At 35.7% G+C, this 20,384-nt stretch overlaps 1 protein-coding gene across 5 annotated transcripts in view; it reads left to right on the top strand.

Moving 5' to 3' along the window:
- Window positions 1-20,384, top strand: part of CNTN4 (contactin 4) — a 950,427-nt gene that overhangs the window by 176,875 nt on the left and 753,168 nt on the right. The window lies entirely within an intron of this gene.

The following is a 20,384-nucleotide window of genomic DNA, read 5'->3' as shown; positions in this document are numbered from 1 at the left end:
AATGAGTACTTTCTTGATTTGGCCTTAACATTTTCCAGAATGAAAACTACTTAACAGGTTTCTTTTTTTCTGATTATAAAAGTAATGAAGCTCATTGTAGATATGTCAAGCAAAACAGGAAAAATATAAAATCATCTGCAATCTCACCTCCTCAACATGACCATCGTTAATATTATTAATATCCTCCAGATATTATTTATGAATTTCCATATTCACTACTTCTTTCATTTTACGTAAATGAAGTTTGAATTATGTACTTTTTTCCACTCAACAATGCGTCATACACATTTCCATTGTCAAAATATACTGACTTTCATTATTCTAATGGTCCAGTCCACTGAAAAGATGTATGAAAATCTCTTACAGACATATATATGTGTGTGGGTGTGTATTTTGTTTATCTTTCACAATTAATGCGCTAAAACCTACACTCTGGTAAACGTTCTTGTGCATATCAATTTATATTACCAATAAAAGTATATGCAAATACTTCTAGGCTAGTTTTTAAAAATCTCATTATTGTTTTAATCTACTCTTATTTAAATATTAATGAGGTTGAGTATCTTCTCATAGGTGTACTTGAGCCCCTCATCTAGACAGTTGGATTCAAATTATTCACAATATAAGTGTGGTCATTCATTTATTGGAGGGAGTATTTTAAGAGTATCAGAAACACTTAGACAGCTTTTAGTTCTTTTAATCGCACTCCCACCCTGGTCATTCTGGCCTCCTTCTTGTGAGGGTGAGGGGGTGATTGGACTCCCAGTCATCACTTTTGTAATATCGTGTGGTCCAATCACAGGAAACCAATGGGGTTGCAGTTGAGGCAGGAGCTGAAGTGTGTGTCAGGGGACAGATGGAGCCCTATCAGAGTGCCCTGTTAGGTCTTTTTAGAGAAGCTGTGTGTGCCTAACGCCAGATAGCTCTCTGCATCCTCAGGCAGGAATGAAAGTTATTTTTTAAAAAATATCAATATAGGATGTAAAGCCTTCTCATAGATTAAGTAAACTGGGAGGAAAAATAAAAATAAACGTAACCTCAAAATTTCCTTAGTGGTCCAATTTTTCTACCCTATCCAGTGCTGGAAATCATACACTGAACAGATTTGAGGATGCCATCCTAAAGTTGAAATTGTATTAAAGATCTTTTTAAAAAAAATTACAGTAATAGCAGTAAACCAGGATACTGTTAGATTGTCTACAAAATTTTTCAGTGACCATTTAAAAAGTATTTATTTGTTGTATTCTTCACTTTCACTTTATAATTGATTTTGTGCAGCCTTATGAAGACATTTAATATCTCCTTCAGTCCTGTTCTCTCTTTCTGTTTCTTTCTCTTCCTCCTTTCTCCGTGTCTGTGTATATGTATATGTATGTGTGTGTATACACATATGTGTGTATATATATATATATACACACACACATATATAATTTTTAGATTTATATTTTTATATTTACCCAGGGAGGTGATAAAAGGCCCATTTCAGCTTTCTTTACATTAAAAACAACAGTAAGACATATTGCTTAGATGTGTCCTTTGAGTTGGTTTTCTTGCACTGTTGATGTCTTACGTGGAGACATTTAACTTCACCTCTTGATCTCATTTGTGGTGACTACCATGACTGATGAGTGAGTGGAGTTTAGGATGATGGTATATAAATGGAAACAGGGTTTCCTTGGTTGGAAGTCAATTGCTTGAATCCTCAAGTTTGTTTGTCCTAGAAATTTAATTGACTGAGCATGCTAGATAAAGGAAATCTTGGACACATCAGTGTGAAGGTCAGCTCCCCACTTTACTATTTTCCTCTTAATACCAATATGTATTAAATCAAAACCAGAACTCTGCTCAGTATTATGTAACAACCTAAATGTGAAAATAATTGGAAAAAGAATAGATACATGTATATGTAGAACTGAATCACTTTGCTGTACACCTGAAACTATCACAACATTTGTTTTTTATATCACAACATTGTTAATCAGCTATACTCCAATATAAAATAAAAAGTTAAAAAAAAAAAACCACACCAAAGTCCTGTGCTTACAGCATAACAAAACTGATTTTAAATTGTAGCTCTGTCATTTATTATTCAGGTCCGTTTTCCCCATGTAAAATAGGATAATAGTGTCTCTCTTCAGACTAGGTATCCAAGAAATAAAATCTTCTTTCTCCTTTACTGCATCTAATGGGGGTTTAGCATTATTTTCCTGTTCTACATAAACATAGCAGTAAGCATCCCCTGGAGATTTGTGTGAAAGAAAACATTCCATTTTGGGTCTTAGGAAAGTAGATACAATTTTCCATTCCTTCTCCAATCTACAGAGGCCCATGCCATACTGAAATCTCCATCCACAAATCAAGGAATCATCCTGGAAATTACTTGTTCTTTGTTTCAAGATCCCTGTTTCTTTACTTCTCATAAAACCTAGAGAAATACTGTTGTTTTTTCTAATTAAAAACTGTTTTTGGTGGGGGTGTTATAGCTACTTACCTCCTTCCTTCATCAATAAACGTTACCAACACTGAATCACTTCATTTTTCTTCTGTTAAATCTGTCTCGAATGATACCCTCAGCACATTAGAAGGCCAAGTGTATGGATCTTGGAGAAAGAAAGTTGAAAACATATCCTGAGGAAAGGAGGGAGGAAAAATGCCTTAGTCCATTTGGCAATATTGATTCTTCCAATCCAAGAACATGGTATATCTTTCCATTTGTTTCTGTCATCTTCAATTTCTTTCATTAGTGTCTTATAGTTTTCAGAATACAGGTCTTTTGTCTCCTTAGGTAGGTTTATTCCTAGGTATTTTATTCTTTTTGATGTGATGGTAAAACGGATTATTTCCTTAGTTTCTCTTTGCCTGATTGATTAATATTTTAACAATTTTTAAATAATGGGTCAATTAAATGATAAATATTCATAAAGTAGTACTGTTTTATTTTTTTGTGATCCCCATAACATAACGCATCGCAAATAAAAGTTCTCAATAAATAGCTTTTTATCTATTTATTTATGTATTTATTTATTTTTGGCTGCGTTGGATGTTCATTGCTGCATGTGGGTTTTCTCTGGTTGCGGCGAGCAGGGGCTACTCTTCGTTGTGGTGCGTGGGCTTCGCATTGAGGTGGCTTCTCTTGTTGTGGAGCATGGGCTCTAGGTGCGCGGGCTTCAGTAGTTGTGGCTCGTGGTCTCTAGAGCTCAGGCTCAGTAGTTGTGGTGCACTGGCATAGTTGCTCCGCGTCATGTGGGATCTTCCCGGACCAGGGATCAAACCCATGTCCCCTGCGTTGGCAGGCAGATTCTTAAGTGCTGCGCCACTAGGGAAGTCCCAATAAATAGCTTTTGTTTGAACTAAATGTTGGTCAGTTTCTAAAGTTATTTGCTCTTTTATTAGAATCATTTCTAGTCCATAATTAGGTGGTATAGTATAGATCAATACAGTTGCTTTAAAGAATCCATGTGCCTCAGGATAGCCCAAGGTGTAAATCTTTACCTTTTTATATATGTATAAAAAGATTATTATATAAATAAATGACAACAAAAGTGAGAAAAAAAATTGGTAGGTTTGGTAAAAACAGACCCAAAAAAGCAAGAGAGAAGGAAGGAGCTATATGTTTTAGAATCCATTATTTCACCAGGGGAATTTTAAGGGCTGTGAGGGTTCATAAAATCATTGTATCCCAAGTCATGTGAGAATATGATATAGTACATTACTTAATTATTTCTCTTTTCTTGTTGGAGAAAGGTGGTGTAAACATCTTGGCAGACTATCAGCAAGGTTAATAATGAGCAAAATGCCTGTTGGGTTGGTTTTTCAAATATTGGAGTGACTTTTAAAGTTATTGTACATGTGTAAGTTGTTGCTTAGTTTAAAGACATTCCTTGAAGCTGAACAAACATTCCCACTAAACAGTTTATAGAAATATACAGAAAGGAAGGTAGTTTTCAGCAGGCTCTGTCTGCCGAAAAATATTTTTATGCTTTTTTACCCCTTTTTCTGGTCTCCCCCTCTTGGCACTATTCACAGCTGGGTATTATCGTATACCTTTCAGAAACTTTGAATTTTCCTCTGTAGAGCACATATATGCATAATTATTCATCTTCCCCTACAGTCCCTATTGTTGGCAGAATTCTCACCGAAGCTAGCATTATATACTGCTTGCTTTTTTCCTCCTCCTGGTTTGTCCTTTTCTCGCCTGGGGGATGTTGATTCCCCTCCATTGTAGGTGGGATGCACCTACATGGCTCATTTGTGCTTACTTCCTTCTTGTTTGGAGACTCAGCAAGTTCAGCACAATGCTATTTATTGAATTTATCTGTCAATTTCTCCTTCCTTGCATGGCTGACTAATTCAGTGGAACCAGCACAATACTGGAGTGCACAGGATAATGACTTAAATTTTTTAAAAGAAAATTGTAAATCAAGAAGACACTTTAGATTTGAAGACCAATCACTTCAGAAGGTGACGACTTTGAAAGTTTGTACAGGACTTTTCTGGATGAATATGGCAGCACAGTTTGGTTTTCTGATGGGCTATCTCTCAAATTTTCATTAAATGTTTAAGAAGGTACACAGAAATAGACAAACTGGCAGCAAGATTATAAATAAGAATGAGAAGAGCCTATAACTCAAGTAGAAACTCCTCTAAAAATAAACAAAGATAATCTGTAAAGAAATAAAAATCAAACTATCCTCACTTTCTCCATATCACTAAATAGTAAAAATCAGTAGAGGAAATTTCAATAATAGCTCAGTCTTGGAATTGGCTTAGGAAGTACATTTGTAGTCTACACATCCTAGAGGACACCAATATACCAGCTGGACATGGATAAAGTAGGAAAGTAAACTGAACAATAACATACCAATCTTGTTATGCACTGAAAAAATTTACTAGAAAAGTATGTGACCCTTCCTGAATGGGGTACCACCTATAATCAGAGCTAGAATACCACTGTCCTCGCTCCCCATCATGGTCAGCTCATGTATTTCTACATCGATGCAGAAAGTACAAATCTCAGAAAGCAACATGTTTGAGATAAATGGCAGTGTTTGAGAAAGGCAGGCATACATAGCTATGGAAAGAGAAATACTGTACATACTGTATACATGTCCCCTTCAAAGAAGACATTTAACATACACTTATAGTAGTTAAAAGAAAGGATGTTAAATAGGATGATTTTGAATTCCAAAATAACTGTGTGCTCTTGAACACTGGAAAAGTTGCCAAACTTCTTTGTGCCTTAGTTTTCCCATTTGTAAAATAGGGATAAAACACTTCATAATATTATTGTGAGGATTAATAAGTAAGAACTAAGTCTGGTGTTTGGTGTATATTGGTAAACACTGGATAGATGGTCGCCTCTGCTATTGGTTTATCCTTAGCTTAGGGTCAGAAGGAAATGAATCCCTGCAAGCTTTGCAGATCGAGCTGATAGATCATGCCCATCAAGTTAAAATTCAAGTTTAGACCTGACAGTTGAAATTGCCAAGCTTGTGTTTACCTTCTGTGTTGGCAAAAAGCCTGGCCCAAGTAGATTTCTCCCTGTTCAAATGTAAACAAATACAAAGAAACAAAGCAACTAACGGAAACGAATAAAAACATCCAAAAGAAATTATTGATTTGGGTAAGGGTCAGCAATTTTTAATAAATTGGTTTATGGGGAGCCAGATAATTTTATAATATCAAGGTAGAACTAAACATATAACTTTTGAAAGGAAAAAATATACAATGAAGGAATTAGGTTGTTTTCATTGTAATACAGTAGTAAGTCAGATATATGCCTCTTGATACAATGCAGGGTATAACAGACAGTATCCATGATGTATTCAAAGTTTTGTTAATATCCGATCATCAGGAGAAACAGGGAATAAACAAACTAGACATCATCATACAGATGCAACCAGACAAATAACAAACGTGAGGCATTCTGTGGGATAGCAGGCCTGATCTCTTCAACAAATTAATGTCTGGAGAAGGAACTGCACTGTATTAAAAGGGGCCAAAAGAACATAATGAGTTGCGATGCTTGGTCCTGAATTTGGTACTTATTTTGTCAAACCAGATTAAAAGGACATTTTTGTAAACAGTGCCTGCCTTTATAGACCAGGGTATGCATTGTAAAAAATAAAATAAAATAAGCAGCACTTTCATTAAAATATCCCTAGATGCAGTCGTAATACATGTATTTTTTATGACCTGCAAGTGTTCTCTTCCTTTTATCATGTTTTCTTGATTACCAGGTATAATACTGGACTAATCAATAGGCATTTATAAGCATAGTTTTGAATCTAGTGTTTTTGACTAAAGGGATATTTCAAGGATTGTTTATTATGATTCTCTGAAAGGTAATTATAAAAGCAAGAGAAAGAAAGTGAAAGAAAGAAGGCACATCTCCCTCTTTTCCCTCCTTTCTTGACTTTACCCTTTAGACTCAGGCTGCAAAACCTTAATTTACTGTTGAGGATACAGTTGGAGAGTAACACTCATTGCTCTGGGTCCCTCAGCTAGTGGCACTTGGAATTGAAATGCAGGCAGTCTGATTCCAGAAACCTTGCTTTTAGCCAGTATCCTATAGGGTCTTCAGCTATTGACCTCCTAGGAATATAAGGTCACGACCCTAGAGAACATGGTGAAATACCAAAAATAAAAAAGGAGACACTAAACTTTACTGTTTTTCATGGAAAAACCTAGCTTCTGTTGCCTACTTTCTTTGTCAGTTTATAAGAACTTCTGTATGAAGTTTGGTACTTAAGAGGCCCAGATCCTGCAAGGTTGGTCTAAAAGCCTCAACCCCACTTAATTTAAGTTCTTCACAGAAGTTGGAAACATTATGAGAACGACACACGTGGTGTTTGTTCTGATCACCTGGGGAAGACACATCACACTGGCATCAACCTCCAGCAGAGTCTTGGAGTGACAGAAGCAGCCTTTCAGAGGTGGCACCTACTTGCTCTGTTAGTGAAAAGCTGAGATTTGGATGGCATTTTCCACACTCTTGACAGTTCATGACATGCTGATGGGATGAAACAGAGAGACTGAACACTAAAAGTTAGCTGTGACCTAACAAGCAAAGTTAGAGAAGTCATTCCTGGTCACATAAAAGATGGCATAGCCTTGTTTAAAAGCTGGTTCTTTGAGAAGATAAACAAAATTGATAAGCCAATAGCCAGACTCATCAAGAAAAATGGGAGAAGACTCAAATCAATAGAATTAGAAATGAAAAAGGAGAAGTAACAACGGACACTGCCAAAATACAAAGGATCATGAGAGATTACTGCAAGCAACTCTATGCCAATAAAATGGACAACCTGGAAGAAATGAACAAATTCTTAGAAAAGCACAACCTTCCGAGACTGAACCAGGAAGAAATAGAAAATATAAACACACCAATCACAAGCACTGAAATTGAGACTGTGATTAAAAATCTTCTAACAAACAAAAGTCCGGGACCAGATGGCTTCACAGGCAAATTCTATCAGGCATTTAGAGAAGAGCTAACAACTATCCTTCTCAAACTCTTCCAAAATATAGCAGAGGGAGGAACGCTCCCAAACTCATTCTACGAGGCCACCATCACCCTGATACCAAAACCAGACAAAGATGTCACAAAGAAAGAAAACTACAGGCCAAATATCACTGATGAACATAGATGCAAAAATCCTCAACAAAATACTAGCAAACAGAATCCAACAGCACATTAAAAGGCTCATACACCATGATCAATTGGGATTTATCCCAGGAATGCAAGGATTCTTCAGTATATGCAAATCAATCAATGTGATAAACCATATTAACAAATTGAAGAAGAAAAACCATATGATCATCTCAATAGATTCAGAAAAAGCTTTTGACAAAATTCAACACCCATTTATGATAAAAACTCTCCAGAAAGTAGGCATAGAGGAAACTTACCTCAAAATAATAAAGGCCATATATGACAAACCCACAGCCAACATCATTCTCAATGGTGAAAAACTGAAACCATGTCCACTAAGATCAGGAACAAGACAAGCCTGCCCACTCTCACCACTATTATTCAACATAGTTTTGGAAATTTTAGCCACAGCAATCAGAGAAGAAAAAGAAATAAAAGGAATCCAAATTGGAAAAGTAAAGCTATCACTGTTTGCAGATGACATGATACTATACATAGAGAATCCTAAAGATGCTACCAGAAAACTACTAGAGCTAAGCAATGACTTTGGTAGAGTAGCAGGATATGAAATTAATGCACAGAAATCCCTTGCATTCCTATACACTAATGATGAAAAATGTGAAAGAGAAATTAAGGAAACACTCCCATTTACCACTGCAACAAAAAGAATAAAATACCTAGGAATAAACCTACCTAAGGAGACAAAACACCTGTATGCAGAAAACTATAAGACACTGATGAAAGAAATTAAAGATGATACAAACAGTTGGAGAGATATACCATGTTCTTGGATTGGAAGAATCAACATTGTGAAAATGAATCTACTACCCAAAGCAACCTACAGATTCAATGCAATCCCTATCAAACTACCAAAGGCATTTTTCACAGAACTAGAACAAAATTCACAATTTGTATGGAAACACGAAAGACCCCAAACAGCCAAAGCAATCTTGAGAAAGAAAAACAGAGCTGGAGGAATCAAGCTCCTGTGCTTCAGACTATACTACAAAGCTACAGTAATCAAGGCAGTATGGTACTGGCACAAAAACAGAAATATAGATCATTGGAACAGGATAGAAAGCCCAGAGACAAATCCATGCACATATGGTCACCTTATTTTTGATAAAGGAGGCAAGAATATACAATGGAGAATAGACAGCCTCTTCAATAAGTGGTGCTGGGAAAACTGGACAGCTACATGTAAAAGAATGAAGTTAGAACAGTCCCTAAAACCATACAGAAAAATAAACTCAAAATGGATTAAAGACGTAAATGTAAGGCCACACACTGTAAAACTCTTAGAGGAAAACATAGGCAGAACACTCTATGACATAAATCACAGCAAGATCCTTTCTGACCCACCTCCTAGAGAAATGGAAATAAAAACAAAAATAAACAAATGGGACCTAATGGAACTTAAAATCTTTTGCACAGCAAAGGAAACCATAAACAAGACGAAAAGACAACCCTGAGAATGGGAGAAAATATTTGCAAATGAAGCAACTGACAAAGGATTAACCTCCAAAATTTACAAGCAGCTCATGCTGCTCAATATCAGAAAAACAAACAACCCAATCCCAAAATGGGCAGAAGACCTAAATAGACATTTCTCCAAAGAAGATATATAGATTGCCAACAAACACATGAAAGAATGCTGAACATCACTAATCATTAGAGAAATGCAAATCAAAAGTACAATGAGGTATCACCTCACACCGGTCAGAATGGCCATCATCAAAATCTACAAACAATAAATGCTGGAGAGGGTGTGGAGAAAAGGGAACCCTCTTGCACCATTGGTGGGAATGTAAATTGATACAGCCACTATGGAGAACAGTATGGGCATCCCTTAAAAAACTAAAAATAGAGCTACCATATGACCCAGCAATCCCACTCCTGGGCATATACCCTGAGAAAACCGTAATTCAAAAAGAGTCATGTACCACAGTGTTCATTGCAGCTTTATTTACAATAGCCAGGACATGGAAGCAACCCAAGTGTCCATTGACAGATGAATGGATAAAGAAGATGTGACACATATATACAATGGAATATTGCTCAGCCATAAAAAGAAACGAAACTGAGTTATTTGTAGTGAGGTGGATGGACCTAGAGGGTGTCATACAGAGTGAAGAAAGTCAGAAAGAGAAAAACAAATACCGTATGCTAACACATATATATAGAATCGAAAAAAAAAAAAAAAAGGGTTCTGAAGAACCTAGGGGCAGGACAGGAATAAAGATGCAGATGTAGAGAATGGACTTGAGGACACGGGGAGGGGGAAGGGTAAGCTGGGATGAAGTGAGAGAGTGTCATGGACATATATACACTACCAAATGTAAATTAGATAGCTAGTGGGAAGCAGCCACATAGCACAGGGAGATCAGCTCGGTGTTTTGTGACCACCTAGAGGGCTGGGATAGGGAGGGTGGGAGGGAGATGCAAGAGGGAAGAGATATGGGGATATATGTATATGTATAGCTGATTCACTTTGTTACAAAGCAGAAACTAATACACCATTGTAAAGCAATTATACTCCAATTAAGATGCTAAAAAAACATGTCTAACAGTTACTGGGTTTTGTGATAAGTGGGTGTACCTCTATCATATTTTGATACCTTCTAGTCCATTAGCACGGATAGCAGTGTTGAGTTCAGGATCTGAAGTCAGTCAGTACTGTGATCTTAACCAAATTATTTAACTTCTTTGAGCCTCAGTATATTCGTCAATTAAGTAGGAGTGATGACAGTACATACCATATACTCTAGTCGGGAAGGTAAATAAAATGCCAGGCACTGTGATTGTCCACTATATACCTACCTCAGCTACTGTGCTTGTTACTCTCCATGGCGCATTTCAAGACTAAAGATTCTTCAGGAGCTAAGCTCTGGAATGCACTGACTGAAAGTGTTTCGTAATCTCTTCTGTCTACTCTACACTGTGGTCTTCTATCTCTTCTGGCCACTTTCTAGCTCTCCCTAAAGGAATACAGCAATTTTTGTGGCCCCTGAAGCTCTCTGTCACACCTGACAGGGTCATCATGTGCCAACTGATAGGTTTCTATTTTTCCTAATTCTTGATGAGCTTAAATAGTTGGATCTCACATATTTACTTGGAAAAAGGTTTGGCTAACAGCTTTCTGTTTCATTAGCTATTTTGCGTTTTCCTCTTCCCTTTTTGTGCTTTTATTTTAGTGGTAACTGTCAGTTGCTTCATTTGTCAAGAGTGTTACTTTGCTGTTTGGTGTCATCTCGTTCCGTGGAGACTGGGTATTCTTGACTCACTTATTTTTGGCTGGCAAGTCTACTGACTCTGACACGAAGATTTTCATGTGTTTTAAATTTTAATAAGCCATCAGCTTTTAACCTCCCACATTTTCCCCAGCAGCCATTCATTTTTTGCCTGTATTTTTAGCTATACTCCTGCTCCATTTTTACAGTAACCCTTTGAAATTTTCTTATTTTCCTATACATATTATCCTCAATATGTTGAGGATAATAAACATTATTGTCTGAAAGATCATGAATATAAACTTTTATTTTACAATTTATTTTCTTGTGAATGCTTGTTTCACAGGATTGTTAGGTGCTTGGCCTGAATTTTATGAGGCTGGTTACATGCAGTAAACATTTAGAAAATTACTGAAAGTGTATCAGCGGTGAGAGACATTTAATTACTTTTGTTTATTGTCGATTGGTTATAATTCCATTCGTCTCCAAGGTATGTCCTTTAAAATAAGGATATATCAAATGACTCATTACACAGTATGTATTTTTCCATGTTCTTTGATAAAGAGAGCAAGCACACAATATTGTGATCACTGTCAGCCAGTCTGTGCTGTAATGTGTTGTCCTGAGTTGTATTCTGTAGTGTATGTTGTTCATGAGTCTATGGCCTGTCTGATGCTTTTTTCCCCTCCTTCTGTTTTGATGAATCATTTGGACAAAAATGGCATACCAAATATGTATATTTAACATAACAAAACAAAGCAAGACTATCACATTGACTATTAAAATGCTGTTTTTAAGTATCTTGAGTTCTTTTCAAGAAGGCCTTATATCCAAGAAAATTGAGAATCTATTTTTAAAGAAAAACCTGTGCACAAATATTCATAGCAACATTATTTATAATACCCCAAGAGCATAAACAGTCCGGATGTCCATCACCCACTAAATGGGTAAACAAAATGTGACATAACCATAAATGGAATATTAGTCATCCACTAAAAGGAACAAAATAATCATATATGCTGTAACATAGATGAACCTTGAAAATATGTGATGTGAAAGAAGTCAGACACAAAAGGCCATATCTTGTATATGTCATTTATATGCAATGTGGAGAGTAGGCAAATCTATAAAAACAGAAAGGAGATTAGTATTTGCCAGGGGCTGTGGGTAGAGGGGAATGGAGAGTGACCACTGAGTGGGATTTCTTTCGGAAGTGATAAAAATGTTCTGGAATTAGATAGTGGTGATAGTTGCACGAGCTTGTGAGTATTTTAAAAACCAATGAACTGTACACTTCAAAATAGTATTAACCTAACACAAAATTCATCATTTATCTCAGTAAAAAGTAAAAAGATGTTATAGTGAACAGAGGGTATAAAAATAAAAAACCATTAGAATTAGTGGAAATGCTTTGACATTAAGAGCATCATCAAGTCTACATTTCAGGATAATTGATAAACATATATGAGCGATTGCAAAATAATAATAACATTAAATGCAGGAATGCTTTTGGATAAGAAACACTTAGCACAACCTTTATTATAATGCTAAGTTAGTGGGTGTTCCAATTGCCATGAATGGATTCCCTCTTCCCCACAAAATAAAAGCAGATAAGAAGCCGTTGAATGGTGGATGGAAAATAGAGTAATGTATTCACAAATCTCTCACCGAATATGTTCACAAAGAGTAAGTGCCATGTCTTGAGGAGTGGGGTACAGAAGAGAGGGTAATTGACACTTCATAGCTGAATGGATGTAAAGAGACCTTTTGCCATAGAGATTCTATTTCAACTACTTTTGGAAGGAGGCATAGGAGTTCCCCACGGTGTGGGTAAGGAGGGGATAACACGATCAGTAAGACCTTTTATCTCACCTTAACTCATTTTTCTATCCAGGAAGGGTTAGTTATTTCTTCATTGAGCCCAGTGATTCCTTCCCTAAATATAATTGAAATAGCTTTCAGTCCTTATTTTTGGTTCAGTTTGTAAGGTTTAGTTTTCCTACAACTTCCACATTTCTGCTCAAGGGAGACTATTAGAACTTTTTTTTTTTTGGGTCCTACAAAAGCTAAGAAAGCATATTTCCTGTTATGAATTTTTCATATGCTCATTTGATGCTCATGTGTTTTCTGCCCCTTTGCCTGGCCTGAAATCTGCTTCCTACTTACCTAGTTCATCTCTTGCTATTTGCCAATGCAAATGTGAAACTAAAAACAGGTAAAATAGTAAGGGCATGTTGGCAAAGTGAAAAAAGGAAAGAGAGGCAAATAGAATAAGTACCCAAAGAGGGAAAAAGAGCCGGGGTGATAGACTGCTATATGAGGTTTAGGTAGAAGGAAAGAAAGGAAATGAGGAAACAGTTGGGAAGAAATTAGAATGATGGCTGTAGGCTGGGAATAGCAAAGGAAGCAACTCCAAGAACGATGCAAAAGTTAAGAACGGGACATAAACGTTTTTTTAAAAAAATTGAGTTGCAAGAATGCAGAACCAATTAAGTTATTTGCAAATATATTTTTCTTTAGGTCCATCTGTAATATACGTTTGAAGACTTAGCTTGTTCTGGTTTTGAAGGCAGTTTTACACTTTTTGGATATCTTGCAATAATTATCTCATTCATCTCTATAACCTTTTATGGAAGGTGGTTTGAAAAAAAGTTTCCTAATGTTTTTCATGAATTTTATTTATACCATCTTCTCATGATTGTTTAAAATGAAGCAGTTATATGAGGTTTAGTTTCAAAGAATTTATAGTATAGCATCACAGTTGGGGTTTATTATATAATTGTGTTATTGAAGGATAGCAGAATATGCCTTTCACAAATATGCACCTTTTGCATAAGTATTATTTTGAACTGTAGTCATTTGAGAAGAAGGAGATACAAGAAAGGACCCCTGCACTACGCCTGTTTGCCTAAAAGCAGGAGATAAATTTTCAAAGGTGTCACTCTTCCCCTCTCTACTAGAAAAGACAAAAGTTAATCAGCTGAGAACTTTATGCTCTATTGACCTGGAGATGGCACCAGAGGAATCTGTATAACAGACTTTTCAGACTAGCCTTTATCTATCATTACTTCATTACCCTACAAGTTTGCCATCTTTGAAACCCTAAAACTGCTTTCCTTTGTCCTGTCATTTGTCCAAAAATGTATTGTTTTTTGTTGAAGATGATATTATATAAGTCAGAGTTCTAAGCCACCTCTTTGAGTTACTCAGTATTCCTGGGTATCTCCCATGAACACATGAGGTACACATGCTAATAAACCTGTTTGAGTTACGCAGTGTTCCTGGGTATCTCCCATGAACACATGAGGTACACGTGCTAATAAACCTGTTTGCTTTTCTCTTGTTAATCTGTCCTCTATTACAGAGGTCTCGACCAATAACTCATAAGGGTAGAGGGAAAAATTATTTTTCCTCTCCTATGCAATTGTAATTTTCTATTGTAGAATAATTTATTTACATAGTTAATGAAACCTAACTCCTGCAGTAGAGCTATTAAAATGAGCCAGCATCATCTTTGGGGATGTTCATTTTTATCAGTAATAAAGTATTTGACAGTAGTGGAAGAGTTAATTACGTACACAGTGTACTGAGAGTTATGAAAATAATCTTGAAGAAACATTTAATAATATGCAAAATATTCCTTAGGTAGGAGCATAAATATATAGTATAGGAAATTTTGAATATTAAAATTGTTCAAATTATACCACACACATAAGTCTTGAAAAATATGTTAATGCTTCATTGGTTGTAATCTTAGGAGGTAGGTAATAGGATAGATTTAATTTTAGTTTCTTACATATACTATGTCTGCCAGTTTGTTTACCAGGGTATACTTTAAATAATAAAGTATATTTAAAGAGGAATAATAAATAAAACATATAAAAAATGAAAAGGGCTCAGTCTACATAAAAATTAGATTTGAATTTTATTGCAACAAACACAAAATATGGAATTAGAAAGTGATGTTAACAATTAGCAAACAAGTAAAATATGGAATTTAGTAGTACCTAGAAAAGTACTGCAAGATGAGTAACAAATATTGATACATATTTAAAAGGTCATAATTAAGAAGTTCTTAATCTGCAAAAAGTACTAAATAGGATTTAATTAGATGAATGGGCTGGTTAAAAAAATAGTTTATCTGGTTCAATTACAGTTGATAAATCTGTTTAACAACATTGCAGTTGCTTATTCTGTCATAACATAATTTCATTAATAACACATTAAAATTGTTGAAGTGGAAACATAAGATTGCATTGGACATTGGGGTGCCTAACAGTTTGCCTTCTTTCCCATTCTTTTCCTATATCATACCTCTTATTTCTTATGTTCTAAATATACTGCTATGTAGGAGGAATAACCAAGTGAACACTTCCTTGTATTAAAAAGTATCATTGCTTACTCTCCACTTATAACACAAACAGTGTGTGTTCACTTGAGAAAACTAGAAAAATCTAGATAAACAGACCAAGGCAATTAGTCATTGATAATTCTAATACCAGGGGATTATAACCAATGTCATTTTGGTGATGTCAATCTAGGTATGTTTTTCCTGTTTAAATAGTCACATAAATAAATGATTATGTATTTTTCAACTGTATTATGGCCTGTATTTTACACATAGTTTTATAATATGAACATCTTCCATGTCAGGAAACACTATTTTCCATTATTTTAATGGCCAATTATTCCATTTATGGATGTACACAGTTTATTTAACTAATCTTTTATCTCTTGAGGGTAAATTCCTGAAGCATAATTGTTGAACCAAAGAGTGTATATATTTTATGCTTTTAATGGATTAATAAGTTTCCGTTAGGAAAATTTGTACCAATTTACATGTCTATACTGAATTAAAGAACCAATTTAGCTACATCCTTGCCGATTTGGGGAGGCATTTTTCTTTTTATTTGCCAATATTATAAGCAAGAAAAAGGTATATCATGATGAATTCTATTAATTTAAAATTTTAACTGTATTAAATTTAATATATCTCACTGTATGAAATTGCTACCCATCTCTCTCTCTATATATATGTATCTGTTCACCCATTCATACATACAACCACATATATACTAGACTTTTAAAAACATTGTGAACCTGTATTTTGATGTTATGTTTGGTCTGTACATCAATTTTCTTATTTTATTTTTTAAAAAATAAATTTATTTATTTATTTATTTATTTTTGGCTGTGTTGGGTCTTCGTTTCTGTGCCAGGGCTTTCTCTAGTTGTGGCGAGCGGGGGCCACTCTTCATCGCGGTGCGCGGGCCTCTCACTGTCACGGCCTCTCCCGCTGTGGAGCACAGGCTCCAGATGCGCAGGCTCAGTAGTTGTGGCTCACGGGCCTAGCCGCTCCGCGGCATGTGGGATCTTCCCGGACCGGGGCACGAACCCGTGTTCCCTGCATTGGCAGGCGGATTCCTAACCCCTGCGCCACCAGGGAAGCCCCCAATTTTCTTATTGATTAGAAAGATGAGCATTTCCCTTTCTCCAAATTTATAGTAACTTAAAATATAGTGAAACCTGAATGGAAAATATCAGAATCCTAACCATAAAGGGTCCAGTTAGCTTAAAAATACATGGTTATTAAACAAGGCTTGTCAAGATATATAAAAAGAACAGGAAAAAAGATAAAAATTGTAATTTCTAAGTAAGACAACTGCCGTGAAATAAGATTGGTGTTTCGATTAGATGAGTGTTATAGTAAAAATATCTGCTTAATGTGTGAATGGGATGCATTACCGCTGATTAGGTTATACATATATTTACGTTTACAATAGAGCACTTCTTTTTCATAGAACATAGTGGAAGCTGTAAATATCTTGAGATTATCCAAGGATGTAATGGAACATATGTTTAGTTTACTCTGGGTAACATATTTTGAAAGGGACCTAGAGAACTAGAGAATGCTTAAAATACGGAGAAAAGATTGATCACAATGTCATGAGAAGTGTTTAAAAAAACCAGGAAAGGATATTAAACGTGTATCATATGGCCTCATTACTAAATCTGTTTGCATTCTAGTACTTTTTTGTTGTTGTTTGGTAGATTCCCTAGAACTTTCTTCATGAGCAATCATATTGACTACAAGTAAAGATAGTTGTACTTCTTCATTTATAAAAAAAAAAAAAAAGAGAGAGAAAGAAACCAGGGAAGGTTTAGTTTAGATGAGTTAAAATTCAGGAATGGCATTTTTGTATACAAACACTAGAGGGGCTATCAGTGTAGATTGAATGTTTTGATTATAGTCGTAAGATAAAACAAGGAATTGCAGGTTAAAAGATGAGGAATGTCATACCTGTCATAAAACAAACATTCCTGTGAGGAGGTTTATGGCATATTCTTTCTTTGGACCTCTTTGTTCAGAGACTGGACATTCACCTGGCAAGGTTATTGTAGAGATGATTTTATCATTCGATGATAGATGAACTAGAGTACCTTTAAGGCTATTTCCAGCTTGGCAATTAAATATGAATCCATAAAGTTGAACAACTAAGGGACTTTATACCATTCTATCCATTGTAGCTCTAGGATGTAATGTGTGAAAAAAAGATTCTATTTTACAATAGCACATTAGTAAACCTGAAGTTTGAAATTGGCTGTATGTTTATAATTTGGTTATAATTGGTAGTGAACTTAATCTTTATAGTCATCTCCTGATGTTCAAATTATATTACATGAGTAAAAAGCTAATGAAATTTGCTAATAAAATTTTAAATGAAGAAGTTGAGAATTAAGATCTCATTTTGGTTGTATTAATTTTATAAAGAAATATGAGGAACATAGGATTTCAGTCACTGGCAATTTTGACAGAAACACTGACCTCTAATAATGCAGTGGGAAAATTGACAGCAGAGTTAGCAAATAAATTAGAGGAGATATTAGTAGAAATAAGATGGTCTGGGTTTGAAAAGAAAACAAGGAAGGGAGGAAATCGTTATGAAGGCAGATTAAAGAAATTGGGAAAGTTTGCAATGTTCAGGGATCTTCAAATAGTTTCTGTTTGGAATGGAATAGATTAAGCCATAGTAAGTATAAAACAGAAAATATATCACAAATGCATTGTTATCAAATAAGTAGAAGGACAGTAAGAGAAATATGAATCTGAAAACCAGAATTAAAATAACTCATTTTTTGGACTTGTTGGAAGAGAGCTGGTAAATGTTAGATGAGCATATAAATAAAGGAAAATAGTTTGTTACTCAAGTTAAATAACTTGTTTGTTCAGTAATGTAGGGAAGGTGGAAGAAGAGCTAGAAATTTCAAGGAATGGAGTGAAATGAAGTATGTACTGCATTAATGCAGTATATACAAGCATTAAATACAGATAGTGAGGTTAAAGGTACACAGAACCGTTTGAGGGCTAGAAAGATCTTATAAATCATTTGCTCCAGCTCCCTATTTAGTGAGTGGACCTTACCTAGCCCCGTATTCCTGAAAAGTGCTTGCTTAATGTAGACTCAAAAGAGGGGATTGATTATTTTGTAAGATAACACATTCTAGATTTAAATAGCTTTTATTTATAAATTTATATATTATATTCATGTATTTATATATTTATATATGAGAAATTATAAGCTATTATAAAGATGCAAAAAGGAAATCATCAATTAACTTTTGCCCAGTTTTATCCAAGTTCAGACTCCTTTTAGGTAAAACTTCTGCAAATTGATGGGGAATAGGACAGTGACATCCATTTTTTTTTAACGTGTTGAAATTCAGCTTCTCATCGTAAACGTAAGTAGGTCAGAGAGGTAAAACTAGAAAAAGTGAGCCAAGACTAGTAGTTGAGCTGGCGTGTAGCACAAATGCTACCGCGAGTGATCTCTCATGACAGGTGGAAACTGGTACAGGAGGAAGCAGGTGAAAAGAATGAACGTGATGAGGAAGAAGTCCCGCAGTGAGGCTGGGATCTCAGCAGGGGCAGGTGTACACTGGCATAAACAGATTCAGTAAGGGTTTTCTCTGTATTCTCTGAAAATTGCAGACAGTTTGTGTTAAATTCATGCAGATCCTCTTCTTGGAAAGGGTGGAAGCATAACTGATCTGAAGGTGGGCCAGTTGAAGACCGGAGCCGCAGTGGACAAACTGGTAAATGAAGGGGCGGCAGACATAGGTCAGGTGAGGGAGTTGTGGGGAATGGGAGACCAGGTCCTCTAAACATGAGCTGGTTAAATGTCATGATTTTGTATAGAATGATCAACATGGGTCAGACCTAGGTTTTCCATTGCATAGCGGTATCCTACGCAAGTTCCTTTACTTTTCTGTGCTTAGTTCTATCATCTGTGAAATGGGGATAATAATTGTACCTACATCACAGGGTTGGTGTTAGGATTAATTTGATATAATATGTAAAGCACATAGCGTGGTACCTGGAACATTTATGATGTTCATTAAATGCTGTTGTTCATAATAAAAAGCAAGGCATGAAGGCATCTGCTTTTAGTCAACAGCTGTGGAACACGCTGTAGCGGAGGGTAGTTGAATCACATATAATGATCTTTCTGGGCTTTTCAAATCCACGTGGGATTTTTGACTTTAGGCAGCTCTCTACCACCTCCAAGCCTTGCTTCTCATCTTATGGAAATAAAAAGGAAAATAAGATAATGAAGACCAGACTGTGAATCAATTTTGGGGCCTCTTGTGACTATCTTTAGTTTTGAGCCTGTTTCTAATTTTCTTCGACTTTTTTGCATTTATAAGAATAGTCATTTGATGTATAAGTTGTCACAATAGTGGCTGAATAACTTACTGAGAAGATTTCTTTGTAACATAATTCTATCTGGAAGTTTGGTTGGAAAATTAAGACCACCTTATTTGGAAACTTTAAAGTGTTGTTTTCAGAGTTTTAGAACTCTCCAGTACCTTGAGGTCTGACCTCTGAGCCAGACACTTTCTGAGATCTTGTAACTTCCTCATCTAACATGGTGGAGTAACAGGGGCTGGACTTACCTTTCTGCCTAATATAGCAACACCAAAAATGGAAAAACAACAACAACAACAACGAAACAACAGTTTGTAGACAGTGAACAGAAGAGGCAGGGTAGAACAGTGATCCCAGAAACAAGGGCAGCAAATGAGGTGACTATAGGATTATCCTGGCTACATAACCTAGAGAGAGAGCCCCCTGGTCACAGCACAGGAAGGGGAAAGCCAGATGGACCCTGGACATATGCATAGTAATTTAAAGAAACTGCTCATTTTAGTCTGGTACATTATGACTTGAATATCATCACACTGAATTGTGTTTTATAGTATTAATTTTGGGGGCTTTCATCTTTTCATTTATACATGTAACTTACTGAGTACTTAAGTTCCGTGCTTGCAATTATAGGCAAAAATCATTAATGATGATTTTTATATAGGAAGTCCAGAGTAGAGAGAGACTATATATGAAATAGGAGTAAGTGGACAAATAATGGTACGCCCAAGAGAATGAAGATTTTCAGTATGACTGAAATCACTTGTTGAATCAAAATTGGGAAGAGATGACTGAA

This window comes from Balaenoptera borealis (assembly GCF_965194805.1).
Source record: "Balaenoptera borealis genome assembly, chromosome: 12".
Lineage (NCBI taxonomy): Eukaryota > Metazoa > Chordata > Mammalia > Artiodactyla > Balaenopteridae > Balaenoptera > Balaenoptera borealis.
This window is presented reverse-complemented; position numbering and strand designations above follow the sequence as displayed.